Source organism: Pleurodeles waltl, chromosome 7 (assembly GCF_031143425.1).
Source record: "Pleurodeles waltl isolate 20211129_DDA chromosome 7, aPleWal1.hap1.20221129, whole genome shotgun sequence".
NCBI lineage: Eukaryota > Metazoa > Chordata > Amphibia > Caudata > Salamandridae > Pleurodeles > Pleurodeles waltl.
Window position 1 is genome coordinate 1120110899 of NC_090446.1, and position 19709 is coordinate 1120130607.

The window sequence follows — 19709 nt, forward strand, 5'->3', positions numbered from 1 at the left end:
GCTCAACTCAGAGATGTGTCTGGCTACCTAGCTCCATCCTGAACTGCTAACCCAAGATGAAACTATCGAGAACAGGAAGGACAGCTTACCCAGTGCACAAAACAATGATCCCTAAAGCCTCAGGATGCATAACCAGAATGGTATTGGCAGCAGACACATTCACACTGCACTGACCACATGATGACTCCAGTCACATATACAGCAAACCTCAGGGTCTGCCTGCATCACAGTTGACTAGGCCTCAAGATAGCCAAAGCCATATCTTGCATAGCCACTGTCTTGCCTTCACTGGTGGCAAGATGTAATTCTCAGCCCATCCTCCCAAGTGCTATGCTCTGCACCTTTCAGCAGCTGCTTCAATCAAAAAGATCTGGCATGCTCCACAAATGTCATGTCAATACAACCAATGTCTTGGGTACTTGCCACAATTGGATTAACTGCAACTTAACTTTGTACAAGGTCTACGCTCGCTGTAACACTAAACTGTGGAGGTGGATGTCACAACACAATCAGTAACATTGTATGTTTCACATCCACAAGGCGAGCAGACAGGGGCCACAGAAGAGACTGCCACTACCCCCCTGGATGAAACCATCAGTGAAAAAGACACTCTTGGACATCTGGATGTAGAGGACGGTTCTGGCCCATCGGGGAAACCTGGTCAGACATCAACAGTGAGTCTCACTGTGGCCACATCAACACCTCCCAGGCCTGATGCCTCAACATCACAGGCAGCCATTCTCCCCACAACCTGTGTCCTGAGTACAGTGTCTACCATCTTGTGCCCCCCAGGCCTGGATCCTGAGTTGCAGCACAACACTTCAGATAATGAGGTTCCAGGACACAGTTGGAGAGGGCACCCTGTGACCCAGTGGGGGTAGGGTGTGTGGGAGCGATGCTGGGGGCCAGCGGGTAAGGTCAATGGGGCTGCTCTTGGCCAGGACACCATCAGCCACATCTTGGGGGTCTATCAGGAGTCCCAAGGCGTGATGGGCCAGGTCATGACAGAAGTCCAGAAAATAAAGCAGCTACAGAGGGGACATGCATGGGACATGCCAGAACAGATGGAGGCCCACAAAATCAACATGGCCTCCCTAAACAGAGATGCTGAGGGACATTCACACATCCCTCAGCAGGGATTTTCAAAAACAATCTTCCCCTTCCTTTGGCTCATCAACATCAGGTCTATCGACATCAGTGTCAGCCACAGGAAGGGAGGCCCTGCAAGAGGAAGAACTAGCCTCAGACACCCGTGCCTCTGTAGCAGCAGATCCCCTCCATGCAAGTGGGACATCCAGCAAAGAATCCAGGAGGTACAGATGGCAAGACACCCACCACTGCCAGCAAGTGACCTCTTCCTAAAGGACCTCCTTTGTGTGCCACACATCCACTCTGATCCTCAAACTCCTACCAGTTTCAATAGGAGGAGTACTCTGGACTTTGAACTCCCAGTGGTGTGGCATCTACTCCAATGATTTCATTCACCATGACTAACCCCCTCACTTTAATTTGTTCTCCTTTCTATCCAAAATGTATTTTCTGCATTGGCATTGTAAAAAAAAAACACCAATCACAAACTCATTGTCTGCTTGCTTAATTTCCTCATTTTGCCATGTAGTGATGGAAGAGCATGTGAACTATTTGATGAAGACACAAGCTATTTGTGCAAGAAGGGATATGTTACAGGTACACAGTGGCCTGCTCAGGATTACAACCATTACACAGCAACACATTAGTACACGTGTCTGGTAACATCCAAACTTTAATTCCAGTGTACAGCACATAGGCTGCCTATATGTTTGAACTTTTAGAAACAAGAATGTGTGACTCATACTGAGTCAAAGTACATATTCCAGAGTACAGCCGCCAGACCACGGAAGCAAGGGATTCACCAGACATTATCCTGCAGAATAGGCAAACATTGAAGTGGATGATGTGACCAACTTAAGCCTTGTCACATATCACAACAAAGTAATCCAACATCACATAATCCAAGATACAGACAGATGGCAGTACAACAGTCCCTGATCACAGGCCCATCATAATCCAGTTACCATGCATCTGGTGGTATGACACAAACATATGTCAGTGTTGTGGCACAGGCACTGTGGCCTGCAATGATGAAGCACATCTACAGCTACATACCGGTCATACAAAAATTGTTTAGCCAATGTGAAGGTAACATGACTTGGTCGAAATCTAGGACTACATATTTCATGCCCACATGATGACATACAGGATGCAATCGGCCCACCACAGCACACAAAACAAGTTCAATGGCCACTTCTGAACCTCCACCCAAACACTGTGCAAGCTGACTTGGCACATGTCTCCTACACCCAAACGCTGTGACCTACAATACCTGGAACAATCAATGTCCACTTTGGATGTCAGAGAAGGATCAGATACCTGCCAGTGTCACAACTCTGAAAAGCCCACATGAGGATGCCATGGTAAAGGTACCTGTACAAAGACAAAACAAGGAGTATAGGCTTGAAACATACCTATTACACAAATCGCATAGCAAGCATCTGGAAAACAATTTACATTGCAAGGAAACTGACACAAACAAAGCAACATAATAACGTGATACACTGTTCCTAAGAAAGACCAGGGGACTATAGGATGATAGCTCTAGAGTCTCATAACTCAGGAGCATGAGTCCTCACACACCCAGATGGGTGTCATGCTTCATCATCGGACAAGCTCCTCGTCAGACTGGCGCTGCAATGTCTGACGGGCACCACCCAATGGGGGGCTCTTTGCCGGAGATCTTCTTGATGATGCCGCTCTCGCCCTCAGATAGATAAAGGGGAAAGACACCGCGGAGGGTTTAGAAAAAGAAAGAATCTAAAATTGGCTCTGAACCCTGACTCGTTTTGACTTTATTCTATTAATGTTGGGTAGAGGCCAAGATTAAAAAACTCAACAAAAGAGTGAAACAGAGGTAATGCTCAACCACTCTCTAACTGTATATGTCATGGTGGGGGGTCAAGAAACTACAGGACCCTATCTCTGTATTGGGTCGACATGTTTCGCGTCTTAGTGGTCCATATGGATCCAGTGACGCTTCCTCAGGACCTAGTATGAATCAAACTCCTCCAACTATGAGCTGAATTAGCTAATTATAAATCAGAACTGACAGTCAAGACAGTAGATAACGTCAGTCACTTACAATCATTCATTGTAGCCATAGGTTCAGTTCCTATTCGTCGCCCCTCCCATTTAGAGTAGGGGCATCCTGGAATCACGCGGACCTACAACCAGATGTGTATACCAAACTATTGAAGGTATCTGGTTGTGGGTGGAAAGACCTACCCTCGTCACGCAAACAAAGCAACATCATCAAGGTGGGGATGTGTCAAAAGGTATCTCATCAAGTAGCCTTTGGCTGAATATTGCAAAGTATCATCTCCCTAGCGGTTTCTAAAACAATAAACTCCACACATTCTCACAACTACACTTCATTGTACAGTCACAGTCATTACATCACATGACATACTTATACTCATGAAAAGTAGCTGCTGATGATATCTTCCTTCAAGTCAGCTCCTTCCTCCTCACCATTGTCATCCTCACTTGGCATTTCAGAAGTCTCACCTGGTGGCACAGCAGACCCCCCCCTCCTCTGGGATGTATGGGGTATTCTTCTCCAGGGCGATGTTGTGGAGTATGCATCAGGCCACAGTGATCTGACACACTTTTCCTGGTGAGTAGAGGAGGGCTCCACTACTCCTATCCGGAAAGCAAAATCTGGCCTTCAGGAACCCAAAAGCCTGCTCCACAACCAGCCGTGTTCTTCCATTGGACTCATTGAAGCGGACTTCACCTGGTGTAGTTGGATTCCTTAGTGGCATCAACAAGCAAGGATGGTTTGGATATGCAGAGTCTCCTGTTAAGGAATGGGACATATGTGCAACAATGAGTCACTCAATTCATGATTGTAGCACCTGACATTGCACACACACACAATCAGGCCAAATGTGACTTACCAACCAGCCAGGGCCACTCTGGGTACATTTGTGCCATCCGCTAGGATATGGTGCTGTTCTGCATTATGAAGGAATCATGGACTGAACCTGGATAACAGGCACAGACATGTAAAATGTAGAGATCTCCCAAACACACAACTTGCAAGTTGATGGAATGGAAGTTCTTTCTGTTACAATAAACTTGTTCATTGGCCTGCGGTAGCCCAAAGCCAACATGTGTGCCATCAGTAGCCCCTACCACAGGTGGGCAAATCCATAAAAGTCAACCTTTACATTGGCTAAATCCTCACGTTGGGGAAACAGGATATAGGTGTCAAGGTGTTTCAACATTGCTGAGAGGACATCCTTCAACACCAGACGGAACATAGGTTGGGACATAGCAGCTGATATGGCCAATGTATGGTGGAAAGTCCCTGTGGCTAGGAAGTGCAATACTGTGATGACTTGCATAAGGGTGGTATGCTGGTTGGATAACTAATAGCTGGCATCAGATCTGACTCCAACTGACAACATAAGTCCACTATCCAGGCAGTAGTACATGATAATGTGCTGTTGCTTCATGGTCTGAAGGTCTGGCAGTAGATGGTAGTTAGGAGGTTGTTACTTCCACCCTCTCCTTGGGTACCTATGTGTGATAAGACACGATTTGTGTCATCAGTCAGAGTGTACACAGCAACATACATGATGCATGCCAGTATTATCATGTGACAAAGCTTCTGACTGAATAGACATGGAACTCCTTTTACATCCCAGCTGACAACTACACAAGAGTCACAAGTGACCCCATGGTTTTCAACATGTGTCCACAACATGGATTTGGACCAAACTCAAAGATGTGCAACACAATTGCCCCTCAAAATGTGACTGTATATTCTGACTACCAAAATAACCATCAGTGGTGGTGGACTGTGAACTGCTATGGAATGCCATCTGTGCCCTGCAACATACTACCATGGTGGTTAAGTAGAATGACCTACATGAAAAGACAGTATAAGGATGTTTGTGAGGTAACAAAACATGTTTTGTAGGTGTGACACAGTTTATAAAGCACAATACAGCATTTCATGCCGCCAAAATGGCGGATGCCTGACCTACTACACTGGACATTAGGAACCGCCTGTAACCGCCAGCAGAAGTCGTCATGGCTGTAGGGAGTTGCAACCTCGGTGGACACTGCCATAGGCTAACGTTGTTGCCAGTGGCACTCACAGCCCAATGGCTGTGTCTGCCGGGGCGACAACCAAGTACGTGGCAGACGTGACCACCATGTTGTGCAGATTCACTCATCTGACTCTCACACTGATGCCAGCAACACCTCTACGGCCTGAGCTGCTGTGTACTGCCTCTAGGAGGAATCATTCCACATCCAGCAGGTGATAGGGGGTCCTGCCTTCTCTCCAAAGGAGTTGGAGAGGCTTGTTAATTAGGTCCTACTCCTGTATGGCCAGACCATTGGATCACCAGAGGAGAAGGTAAGTACTTCATGTGCACATTTCCCTTGGTACTTCACCATCCTTTTCCTCCTCACAGGCTACAAAGTGCCCATGTGTGCCAGTTAGACTTCTTGTGTGCCTGTTGGTGCAGTCTGTATGGTATCAATGGGATGTATAATGTGCAGATATTGGTGGCCAGAACCATATGTTAAGTTCAGTCACATTGTGTTTTTTTAGGACTTTGGGTTCCTAGTTCCTCCTTGAGTTAGATGCACATAACTAGGTAAGGAGACATTACTGCCAACTAATGACATCCCTTTCTCCAGGATTGTTCTAAATGTTGGTCAACATGTATGTGCATGACAGCATGAACTGTGCATGCATCTTGTATGACTCCTTTGAGAATCATGTGTGCAATGTGTATAGTGCCACAGATCTTTCAACCCACATCTGTCCTTGCAGAACTGTTGTGTGGAAGGCATATCATGACTCACTCTGCCCTTTAGGTTGCCACACACACCATATGCCAAATCGCTGTTGGCTACATGATGTACTGTCATGCATGGAAGTGAATGGAATGGGGGGGTTCTGTAGGTTCTGTCAGCTCAACCTGCAGAGATCAGGGCCTGTCAAATGTATCTCCAAGTACGGGACCTAATCTAAGCTGTGGTAGAGTCACTGTGGCTATGCAACTATGGCACTGTGCCCACTGCCTGTACCTCAGCAGATCCTGTCATGTGGCCAGGATGAGGCTCTGGTGGCAAAATCTATCCTGAATGCCTCATTCCTTTGACTATATTAGGAATGGGTACAGGGGTAAATCATTAATTTAGTCCATATGAACATTTAGCATCATTGTCAATGTGTGTCTTAGACTCATGACACGTCCCTTACTCTCATAGCTCGGTTGTCACCTTCACATTGGTCATATTTGTCCTGTATAGGTTAATTGCACAAATTACAGTCGCACGGTGCTGACACTGTGGTGGTTCCTGGGAGGCCATGATATATGAGATAGCTTGGTCACATAGCCGAAATTGTAAAATGCATGCCCTTGAATGGGCTCTATAGGATATACACATATGTCCAAAGGACTGTTTTTTGGTATAGGTATATACCACAGAACCCACCCCCTGAAGTGGCATGAGTCTTCATTTGGGAGGCCACTTATCCACACATGGACAAGAAAGACACTGTCTGTACCCGCCATGCAAGCCCCTTTATTGTTACTCATGTGTAATGTTGACGCTTATGCTCTGGCAGTTGCCTGTAGGGACTGTATGCAGTCAGTCATTCTCACAGAGTGTAAATGTGTTGGTCCATTCAAGCCTAAGGAGTTTAGCCTTCAGAAGCCACATAGGTGTGTAGTGTTTCATTGTGGCTCACATCCCAGTACATATTGCTGGAGCATGGATACCTGATGTCAGTTAGCTTGCTTAGTCATTGTAGGCCCTGAGCAGGCTAGTGGGTCAGTCTGTAGATGCAAATACATATGTATGTAGTCATGTCAATGCTCTTATTGGCTTTTGTGTTGCACACTTGTAGAGTGTTAACAAATTGAAAAGTTCTAGCTTGAAGTTTCAGACATGTATTGACTCAACCATTTGGGAAAAAAACTTGTAATTGTAATCTCTTGATTTGTCTTTTGCAGCCATGCAGGTAAACGCCCATCCAAAGGAGCTTTGGAGAGCCATCCCCCGGAAGGTGTGGAAGAGGTGGAAGTACCTGAGACACTTGGCACGGAAGATTGCTGAGGTCCAGTTGGGATGTCCTCCCAACGTGGACAGGCGCACGTCGCACCATGACCCCCCTAATGGTCCGCATTCTGGTGGTGACCAACCCAAACCGTGATGGGTGATTGAGGGGATCACAGCAGCCACAAGGGGGTGAGTACAGGGCATATTACTGCCTGTCACATTTCCAAGTGAATGTGTTAAATTCTGACATCTCACCCTAACGATTAGGAATGAGCCATGTGTAACACAGTAGGTGAGTCTTTGTTTGTGTAAACATGTCATGTGGTGCATACTAATGTGCCGAGCCTTTTGGCCCAGGGACCTAGGACACAACTGTGTACAATCCACAAACAATTTGCTCTCTAGGGACAACATATGGCTGTGTACATTGATCAATCAAGTAATGTTTGTTGTTATAGTGGATGTGAATTCAATGCAACAGACCATTACTCCTCAGTGTTACAGGTCAAAAGAAAGGTAGTGATAGATCACTGTCCTCAGCCATGTGTCTGGTGAAATTAGTATATTGCCACCTGCCCCCAGAGGCTACTTGTCTTCATCATATGACAGGTGCTGGTGCCTCACTACTGTCTAATGTGAAGATGGCTATCATATATGTGGCCGTGCATGCATTTTCTAGGGGGTGCAGCTATAGATCAGAGCTTTCCCTTGGTAAGTGGGAAATGTCCATTGACATGGTTTATGTGCCATCACTGTTGCCAGCATTCCTTGTGCCTACATGTCAACATGTGCCCCTTTCTCTTTTGAAAATTAGTTGCAAGCTGCTGTTTCATGCATGGCCTACCTTTGTTGATGGGATAATTTCTGTATTTCCACACATTTATGTACATGGCAACCTGTGTGTGGAATAGGACATTTACGAGGGAACATTTCATGTGGTGCCACAGACAGGAGTGTGTCACCATTGATTATTGGCTGACACATACCCTCACCCGTCATTTGACATATACAACTCCAGTAGCAATGAGGGACATGACAGGTAGGCCTAGAGTTTTTACACACAATGTGCATTTCCATGCCATTGATGTAAAATCATGTAGCAAAGTGCTTTGCATATGTGAAATGGGGAAGGTTTGTAACCTGGCTGTTGGCATGCATCATGGAGTGACTTGCAGTTATGTTGGAATCACAAGTATTTGGGTACAACCATTCATCCACAGACATCTAGGTTTGCATGACCAAAATGGAGACAATGATGTAGCTTCCCATTGGGCAACATGTTGAGGTCCTTCCACAAGTACTGCAAATCTCCGGGCCTCTCCAACATCCAAGAGACTAATGGTGTCTACTGATGCACACAGAGTATGTCATTGTAAGGTGTACCAGAGATTACTGGTGATTTCCCTGGGACTTGCTGATTCATTTTGTTGTGGATTTTAGAGACGTATCTCCCTGATATTTTTCACATTTTGACCACAGTGTACATTTCCATGCCAAATATATGGTATATCTGGGCAACATTATTACTATATCCATGATTCCTTTGAGACATATTTCACTTGGTGACGTGTGCATAATATTTCCACTGTGACATGAGTATTTCCATGTCACCTACTCCAAGCTATTGTACTGTTTTCAGCAACATATCATGTTCTAGGAGCATCATTTCTTATTGTTGTGTGATTGTATATGTGACAAATAAAAGTCTGCATGCCTTTGTGTGTGATCTGTGGGTATGCATCTGTCATTGGCCTACTATTGTATGACAACAGGTAAGCGATGTATGCTCCATGAGGCAAAGCATTGAAGATGATGTGGGCTCCTACTTGTTTTATGGTTACTGTGACTGCACAACTTCAGCCATGCAATTGTAATTGTCTGAAATACTGATTTTTCAGTGGGCAACTGTTGAGAGTTCATATGTCATGCATACCTATGGTATAAAACGTGTATGGGCCACTTAGGCAGAATTTGTTGCTGGGGTCTACTTGACATCATGCTAATGTTTGCTAATCAGAGCTGTTGTTCAAATGTGATCATGGTCATGTGATGGCCCTATTTCTCTTTGTATTTGCAGCATTAGCCCAGGGAAGCGAAGGAGACAGGGCACAGCAGAGTGGGGAAGCATGTGGCCAAGGGACATCGGGTCAAAACACCACTGACACAGAGGCACCCAGTAGCCGGGAGGGTTAGTAGAAGTGCCACATGGGAGACCGGATCTACATCCTTGTCATCATCGGATTCTTCCTCCAGTGGCCACTCCCGAGTGGTGGTGGACCCATCAGGACGTACTCCTGTACCATATTTATCTGCCACCCCCAGTTCTATCGCCACCCTCCTTGTTGCTCCCCACCCAGCTGGCGGCACTCACTCACCCAAGAGGGAGGGTGTCTCCTTTGCCACATGCACCTCCGCCCCAACCCCTGTTGCCCCTGTTGCCCCTGCTGACCTATGTGAGGAGGCTATTAACCTCCTAAGGAGTATCTCTGTGGGTCAGACTGCCATTGTTCATGCCATCCAGGTGTTGTCCACCCAACTGCAGCAGACAAATGCATTCCTGGAAGACATTCATAGTGTCATGTCCGGCCTAAAGAGATCTTTTCAGGCACTGGCCTCCTCACTAATGGCAACAAGTCACCCCTCACCTTCCATCCCCACTCCACCTCCCTCTTCCCAATCCAAACCCCCCATTCCCCAACCTATCCCAAGTACGTAGACAGATCCACATGCACCCACTTGAACACACAAAAGCAGCACATATAAATACAAACACCACAAAACACACCAGCATGCAATCACTCAACATACACACACACATCAGTCACCACTTCCCCAGACACCCCACCACCACCACCGACCCACACAGCACACCAAGCATACCCACAGACCACCACAACTCTCTTTGGCACACCCACCATACCTGCAGGTACCACCCCAACAGACACACAGACATCTACCATACCCATAGAAACCACCCCAACCAACACAGACATCCACCATACCTGCAGACACCACAACAGACACACACATCCACCACCACAAGCATACCTGCAGACACCACCCCAACACACACACACATCCACCACTCCATCACCCAGCACCTCCAAATCCCAGCTGCCCAATACCCACAAACGCCCACACTCACACATGCAACAGGCACTACCCAAACATAAGCATACCTCACACATGCACACACACAAGACATCCACATCAACACAGCGAACAACCACTCCTTTCGACCTCCAAAACCCCACCCCCTTCTGATGACCGTCCCCTTGTTTCTAAGGAAGATTGTTTGTTTCACCTTGCCCTTTCTCCTGTTCCCTCCACCCCACCCCAAGCCCAAGGGGCCCGACCCACACCCACACCCATCCCTGCCACCTCCAAGTCCTCCCCTGTCACACTTACCACCACTGAAATATATTTTACCCAGTATTAAGTGGATCATTCCGATCTGCCACCATTTGGGTGTCAGTGTAGGAGGTTGGCCTGGTTTGTAGAGGGTACCTGTGGTACCTACACCTTATATCAGGTCCAGTTATCCCTTATTAGTGAAATGTAGGCAGTGTCTAGAAGCTAGGCTCTCTAGCGTTAGCTATAGCTGAGCAGCCAAGGCTTATCTAGGAGACATGCAATACCTCTGTAGTCACACAGTATTAACACACATGAAAGAAAACACTCAGGGGGTTATTCTAACTTTGGAGGAGTGTTAATCCGTCCCAAAAGTGACGGTAAAGTGACGGATATACCACCAGCCGTATTACGAGTTCCATAGGATATAATGGACTCGTAATACGGCTGGTGGTAAATCCGTCACTTTTCCGTCACTTTTGGGACGGATTAACACCTCCTCCAAAGTTAGAATAACCCCCTCAGTGTTACCAAAATAAAGGTACTTTATTTTGGTGACACAAATACCAAAAATACCAAAATACCATAGAGACTATACTCCCTTAGGAGGTAAGTAGTACACAAATTATATATACACTAGTATCCAGAAATAGGCGTAAAAACAGCAAAAAAACTGTGCAATTACTGAAAATCACAATAGTAAGAAATGGGCCCGGGGAAACACAAACCATATACTAAGAAAGTGGAATGCTAATATTGGTTAACCACCTAGGCAAGTGTAGTGTGTAGAGGGGCGCTGGGAGTACTAGAAAACACCAAAGGAAAGTACTAGAACCCACCCCAGTGCCCAGGAAAGCAGGAGTAAAACACAGTAACTTTCCCAGACCACACAGAAACATGAGAAAGAAGATTATGCAAGAACCAGAAGAGACTGCAAGACACCAGCAGTGGATTCCTGGACCTGAGGACCTGTGGAAGAAGGGGACCAACTTCAAGAAGCACAGAAATGTCCAGGGAGAACAGGAGCCCCTGCTAACACGGATGAAGTTGCAAAAGAAGAATCACCGGTGAAGAAGGACAGTCAGTATTGCACCCAGGAAGACGGAGTCAGGTTCCTGGTTGGTGCAAGTGAGGTCCCATGCCGGATGGAGGACTGAAGTCTTGTTTGCGTCGCTGGAGTCCGCCAGCAAGCCTTGGCACACGCAAAGCTCACGTAAGCAGAAAATGGCGCAACCACTGGGACCAGGAGGGACCTGGTGGACTCTACCCAAGAGGGTGAGTCAGAGGAGGCTCTCAGCAACTCAGAGAGCCCACAGAAGACCAGGCACCGCGCACAGGAGTCCCACAGCACAGGAAGAAAGGAGGTGCAAGAAGAGGCCCAGGCAGCACTACAAAAAAGGCTCCCACGCCACCATTCAGAAAGATGTGCATAGCAGGGTAAAGTCCTGGGGATCGGAGCTGCAAGATGCACGAAGAACTTCGTGGAAGAATGCCAACAAGCCTTGGCAACTGCAAAACACGCAGTACACAGGGATACTGTCTTGCGTGGGAAGGTAGACCCTTACCTCCACCAAAGTTGGACAGTAGGACGTCAGGACCGTCGAGACCACTTCAGTCCACCACCCATGATGCAGCACCAACGCAGCTCAGCAGGAGAGGTGATCCACGCAGGCGGTCATCATAGCAGTAGATGCCTGTTGAAGCAGTGGAGTGACTCCTTCACTCCATGGGAGATTCCTTCGCTCTTCTGGTGCAGGATGAAGACAGGTTGTCCTCGGAGGATGCACAGCTGGTAAACAGTTGCATTTGCTGGCAGAAGCTAAAGATACAATGTTTCAGAAGGCGTCTTTGCTTCTTGGTTTCAGTTTGTAGAGTTTTTGAAGGGTCCAGATGCAGTTTTTTCGGTGGGAAGTTGAAGTGGAGAATGCAGAGGATTCCTGTTGGAGTCTTGCAATCCGAATCTGAAGAAACACCCAAAGGAGAGACCCTAAATATCCCTGAAAGGGGGATTGGTCACCTAAACAGGTAAGCACCTATCAAGGGAGGGCTCTAATGTCACCTGCTGGCACTGGCCACTCAGATAATCTTTTTCCAGAGTTCCCTACCAATTTGGAATCCAAGATGAAAAAACCCAGAGACCCTCTGAAGGAGCTCTGAGCACCACCCCTGGGGTGGTGATGGACAGGGGAGTGCTCACTCCCCTTTCCTTTGTCCAGTTTTGCGCCAGAGAAGGGTCTGGGGGTCCCTGAACTGGTGTAGACTGGATAATGCAAGAAGGGCACCAAATGTGCCCTTCAAAGCATTTCCAGTAGGTTGGGGAGGCTACCCCTTCCAAGCCTGTAACACCTATTTCCAAAGGCAGAGGGTGTAACACCCTTCTCCCAAAGTAAATCCTTTGTTCTGCCTTCCTGGGCTCGAGCTTTTCAAGCAACAGGAGGGCAGAAACCTGTCTGAGAGGTGGAAGCAGCTGGGGCTGCCTGGAAAACCTCAGAAGGTTGTAATGTCACCACTGCAATCAGGTTGTCCACAAACAGCCCAAAAGAGCTTTTTAAAGTGATTAAAATCTCTTTGTCCCCACTGTCCAACTAGCCACTGACAGTTCTCAGGAATTTTGTATTAAGGTGGCAGATCATTTTCAGAAACAACATCCTGAAGATTGTAGCTGGTTTTAAGCTACTTTCATTTAGTGCTGCTGAAGCTCTGGCACCCAGGTGAAGCAACGTCTTCTCCAGCTGAATTCCGGTTCCGTTGACGACCCTTGCCCCACCCCCAGTCCCACCCCCACCGTACTCTGGGGATAGTCCAAGATCAGATATCACGGTTTCTTGAAAATGTCTACAATCGTATTCTTCTTACAGGACTCTTTCCTCTATCCTGGAAGGAGGCGATTGTGGTGCACCTTAAAAAGAGGTCCACTGGATACCCGGATCTGCATCCTATTTCTCTTCTTCCTGTGCCAGCTAAGATATAAGGGAAATGTCTGAATCAAGAGCTGATAACATTCCTAGAGTCTCAGGATCTCTTGGATCCCTTACAGAATGGTTTTCATAGCACAGAGTCCGCCCTGTTGGCTGCAACTGACACTATCCAGCAGCAGATTGACCAGGGAGGTTCCCCCATTCTAGTGCTGCTGGGTCTCTCAGCCCCATTCAACATGTTGTTCCCTCACCACTTGGTACATAGACTGGGCCAGGCCAGGCTGAGGGACACTGCCCTGGCTCTGATGGAATCTTTGCTTTCTATCAGATCTCACACAGTGAACTGTGGTTAGTTTAGGTCACTTTCTTTTCAGCTCCCTTGTGGGGTACCACAGGCCTCTTTGCTTAGCCATGCTTTGTTCAATCTTTATGTGGCCTCCCTTGCTAAACTGATCCAATCCCTTGGCTTCGAGGTGTTGTTGTTCGCTGATGAAATTGTTGTGTCTATCTCTGATGATATGCTTGGGGTGGTAGAGAGGTTCAAACAGTGTATGGTTTATATCAATCATTGGTTAAAAGAGAACTGGCTTAAACTGAATTCCGATAAGACTGGGATGTGGTTTTTGGTGAGCAAAATTTGTTATTGTCAGATGCATGGTGGCCTGAGATCTGCAACTCCCTCCCGGTTACAGAAGATAAAAATCTAGGGGAGGCCCTTGATACTTCCCTATCTTTTGATATGTAGGCGAAGAGGACTGCTAGCTCCTGCTGCTTTATCATTAAGATCTTAAGGAAGGTCTTTCCTTTTATCCCTGTTGGGCTCAGGGTTGCTGTAGTCATTGCACTGATCACTTTGCGCACTGACTACTGCAATGCTCTGTATCTCAACAACATTAACAAAGATACCTGTTATGTTTTAGTTCAATGTTATAATTTATTAAGTCTATATGTAAATAGTTTCATGAAGGTACAGTCATTAGATAAATATGGTTGTTAGTTTATTAATGTCATTGGCAACAAAATGTATTAAGGTACAGATAGAACTTAGTTCATAATGGTATGTTCCGCCCCCCCGTGGGAGATTAAGGATGGAATGATCGGAAGGTGGTTAGGATCTGAAGTGCATGATAGAATGTGGGGAGATGACAGAGCGGGAGATGAAGGAAGGCTCAGAGTGGACAAGAAGCAATAAAGTCTGAATTTGAAGGAAAGAAGGCTGGATTTGACTTTGTAAGACTGGCGACAAGGAGTGCGTAAGGGGGCACATTCTTCTCCACCCCTTTTCAGGTTGGTGACACTCCACCTATCCTGTGTCCTTCTATTTAAGTCAAACAAATAAGTATAGATTACTCTAGTATGTGTAATCTATTTAGCAAAGATCAACTCGAAGATTTAACTCCTCAAGTACTCGAGTTGAATTCTGACATTCACCTCTGACTAGAATTCAGCACGGAGAGCCAAGCACGAACAGAGAATTCTGTTTACTTTGACTGAAATTCGAAATAAGAGCCGCACCGCAGCATTTCTCGAGTGAAATTCTATCATTAACATCGTATTAGAGTTCGGCGGGCAAAATCAAACAAGGAATTGTATTTAAATCGATGGTGAATGGAATTAGATATTAAAAGCAGAACCGCAGCATTTCTGTGAGCCTTCACGTGTTTACTCAGAGTTCGAATTTAGTTCAATGATCACGAGCAGTTTTTACGGCGAGGTTTCTGTTTACTTTATGCCTGACTGAAATTCTACCAGCGCTAAAACCTACGCACAAGCGACAATTCTGTCAACTTCAAGTTCAAACGAAGTTCAACGAACACTGTGACTGGAATTACAGTGAAATCTTCACTAGAATTCTTCGGGTTTCCTCGGGGGCACTGTGACGTCTTACGGCCACAACTTAAAACCGTAAATTATAAACATCGCTGACAGGCACAGCATTTTCGCCTGTCAAAGAATTAAGAATATATTAGATGGTTGTATCGGCAACACATTCGCCTGTTAAGCAATTACGCTGACAGGCACAGCTTATCAGCACTAAATAAGAAGTGTTCTTGCACCGAATCAGTCATCAACTTCCTGAAAAATGTATTTAGCATAGAAGGAATTCCAGAAGTTCTCATAACGGATAATGGGGTCCAATTAACTTCAAGCCCAATGAAACAGTTTTTGGATTCAATTGGGGTAAAACATCACACTACAGCTTTATATTGCCCCAGAGCCAATGGCTTAGCAGAACGAGCTAATAGAATGATAAAAGAATGTATCCAATTAGCAAGTGTTAACAGATTGAATGTTGAAAATGCCATTAGAGAAATGTTATGGGCCTATCATACCACTCCCAACTCTGTTACGAAAATATCACCCTTCTCAGCATTACGAGGCAGAGAACCATGTACTAAGTTCTATCCCTCATGGTTGGGTGGGGGAAGACGGTGTAAAAATACATCTCCATGTGCCAATACAAATATATCGAAGTACCAGGAAAAATATAGGGAAAGATATAGGGGGTCATTCCGACCCCGGCGGTCAAGGACCGCCGGGCCGGGGTCGGCGGGAGCACCGCCAACAGGCTGGCGGTGCCCCGCAGGGCATTCTGACCGCGGCGGTTTGGCCGCGGTCAGAACAGGAAAACCGGCGGTCTCCCGCCGGTTTTCCGCTGCCCTCTGGAATCCTCCATGGCGGCGCAGCTTGCTGCGCCGCCATGGGGATTCCGACACCCCATACCGCCATCCTGTTCCTGGCGGTTCGCCCGCCAGGAACAGGATGGCGGTATGGGGTGTCGTGGGGCCAATGGCATGGGCACTGTAAGGAAATGCCTCCTTGGCATGGTTGCCCCCTGACTTTTTGCCTTTGCTGATGCTATGTTTACAATTGAAAGTGTGCTGAGGCCTGCTAACCAGGCCCCAGCACCAGTGTTCTTTCCCTAACCTGTACTTTTGTATCCACAATTGGCAGACCCCTGGCATCCAGATAAGTCCCTTGTAACTGGTACTTCGAGTACCCAGGGCCCTGATGCCAAGGAAGGTCTCTAAGGGCTGCAGCATGTCTTATGCCACCCTGGAGACCTCTCACTCAGCACAGACACACTGCTTGCCAGCTTGTGTGTGCTAGTGAGGACAAAACGAGTAAGTCGACATGGCACTCCCCTCAGGGTGCCATGCCAGCCTCTCACTGCCTATGCAGTATAGGTAAGACACCCCTCTAGCAGGCCTTACAGCCCTAAGGCAGGGTGCACTATACCATAGGTGAGGGTGCCAGTGCATGAGCACTGTACCCCTACAGTGTCTAAGCAAAACCTTAGACATTGTAAGTGCAGGGTAGCCATAAGAGTATATGGTCTGGGAGTCTGTTTTACACGAACTCCACAGCACCATAATGGCTAGACTGAAAACTGGGAAGTTTGGTATCAAACTTCTCAGCACAATAAATGCACACTGATGCCAGTGTACATTCTATTGCAAAATACACCCCAGAGGGCACCTTAGAGGTGCCCCCTGAAACTTAACCGACTATCTGTGTAGGCTGACTAGTTCCAGCAGCCTGCCACACTAGAGACATGTTGCTGGCCCCATGGGGAGAGTGCCTTTGTCACTCTGAGGCCAGTAACAAAGCCTGCACTGGGTGGAGATGCTAACACCTCCCCCAGGCAGGAGCTGTAACACCTGGCGGTGAGCCTCAAAGGCTCACCCCTTTGTCACAGCACCGCAGGACACTCCAGCTAGTGGAGTTGCCCGCCCCCTCCGGCCCCGGCCCCCACTTTTGGCAGCAAGGCCGGAGAAAATAATGAGAATAACAAGGAGGAGTCACTGGCCAGTCAGGACAGCCCCTAAGGTGTCCTGAGCTGAGGTGACTCTAACTTTTAGAAATCCTCCATCTTGCAGATGGAGGATTCCCCCAATAGGGTTAGGATTGTGACCCCCTCCCCTTGGGAGGAGGCACAAAGAGGGTGTACCCACCCTCAGGTCTAGTAGCCATTGGCTACTAACCCCCCAGACCTAAACACGCCCTTAAATTTAGTATTTAAGGGCTACCCTGAACCCTAGAAAATGAGATTCCTGCAACAACAAGAAGAAGGACTGCCTAGCTGAAAACCCCTGCAGAGGAAGACCAGAAGACAACAACTGCCTTGGCTCCAGAAACTCACCGGCCTGTCTCCTGCCTTCCAAAGAACTCTGCTCCAGCGACGCCTTCCAAAGGGACCAGCGACCTCTGAATCCTCTGAGGACTGCCCTGCTTCGACGACGACAAGAAACTCCCGAGGACAGCGGACCTGCTCCAAAAAGACTGCAACTTTGTTTCAAGAAGCAGCTTTAAAGAACCCTGCAACTCCCCGCCAGAAGCGTGAGACTTGCAACACTGCACCCGGAGACCCCGACTCGGCTGGTGGAGAACCAACACCTCAGGGAGGACCCCCGGACTACTCTACGACTGTGAGTACCAAAACCTGTCCCCCCTGAGCCCCCACAGCGCCGCCTGCAGAGGGAATCCCGAGGCTTCCCCTGACCGCGACTCTCTGAAACCTAAGTCCCGACGCCTGGAAAAGACCCTGCACCCGCAGCCCCCAGGACCTGAAGGACCGGACTTTCACTGCAGAAGTGACCCCCAGGAGTCCCTCTCCCTTGCCCAAGTGGAGGTTTCCCCGAGGAAGCCCCCCCTTGCCTGCCTGCAGCGCTGAAAAGATCCCTCGATCTCTCATTGACTTACATTGCGAACCCGACGCTTGTTCTAACACTGCACCCGGCCGCCCCCGCACCGCTGAGGGTGAAATTTCTGTGTGGGCTTGTGTCCCCCCCGGTGCCCTACAAAACCCCCCTGGTCTGCCCTCCGAAGACGCGGGTACTTACCTGCAAGCAGACCGGAACCGGGGCACCCCCTTCTCTCCATTCTAGCCTATGCGTTTTGGGCACCACTTCGAACTCTGCACCTGACCGGCCCTGAGCTGCTGGTGTGGTAACTTTGGGGTTGCTCTGAACCCCCAACGGTGGGCTACCGTGGACCAAGAACTGAATCCTGTAAGTGTCTTACTTACCTGGTAAAACTAACAAAAACTTACCTCCCCCAGGAACTGTGAAAATTGCACTGTGTCCACTTTTAAAGTAGCTATTTGTGAATAACTTGAAAAGTGTACATGCAATTGAAATGATTCAAAGTTCCTAATGTACTTACCTGCAATACCTTTCAAACAAGATATTACATGTTAAATTTGAACCTGTGGTTCTTAAAATAAACTAAGAAAAGATATTTTTCTATAACAAAACCTATTGGCTGGATTTGTCTCTGAGTGTGTGTACCTCATTTATTGTCTATGTGTATGTACAACAAATGCTTAACACTACTCCTTGGATAAGCCTACTGCTCGACCACACTACCACAAAATAGAGCATTAGTATTATCTATTTTTACCACTATTTTACCTCTAAGGGGAACCCTTGGACTCTGTGCATGCTATTCCTTACTTTGAAATAGCACATACAGAGCCAACTTCCTACAGGCACTGCAGGGGCCCCCGTAAGAGGGCCCCACAAAGAATTTCAGTGTCTGCTGAGCAGACACTGAAATTCGCGATGGGTGCAACTGCACCCGTCCCACCTTCCCACTCCGCCGGCTCCATTCGGAGCCGGCTTCCTCGTGGGAAGGGGTTTCCCGCTGGGCTGGCGGGCGGCCTCCTGGCGGTCGCCCGCCAGCCCAGCGGGAAACACAGAATCACCGCGGCGGTCTTCAGACCGCGGAGCGGTGTTCTGTCGGGGGAACTCTGGCGGGCGGCCTCCGCCGCCCGCCAGAGTTAGAATGACCCCCATAATGCCAAAATCGGTGTAAAAAAACAATGCTGGAAGGTGGGGGATAAAGTTATGATCAGAAAACCGTCTGGTTACTCGAGAACAGGATTGAAAGAGACTAAATTAATGGGCCAATTTTGCATTTCTAAGGTAAAAAATAATGTTGTTATTTTAGAAAATGGACAATGCTGGAGCATGGACAGAGTTGCAAGACATGTACCTGTCACTGCCAAGAACGCAGACAAAATCCCTACATGGGAGAAACCTACGCAGATAAAGTTCCGGAACAGTATACAGAGGTCTCCAAGTAGTCGAGTGACCAAGCCTCCTGTATGGAGTAAGGATTACACTAGATAGTCCAACAGTAATATGAAGCACACCTGGATTTCTGAAATTACCACAATTTTTAGATATGATTGATTCCGTTCCAATGTAAATTCCTTCCCTTCTTGTTTTGGTCATTTTATTGTGTGGGGAAGATGTGTTATGTTTTAGTTCAATGTTATAATTTATTAAGTCTATATGTAAATAGTTTCACGAA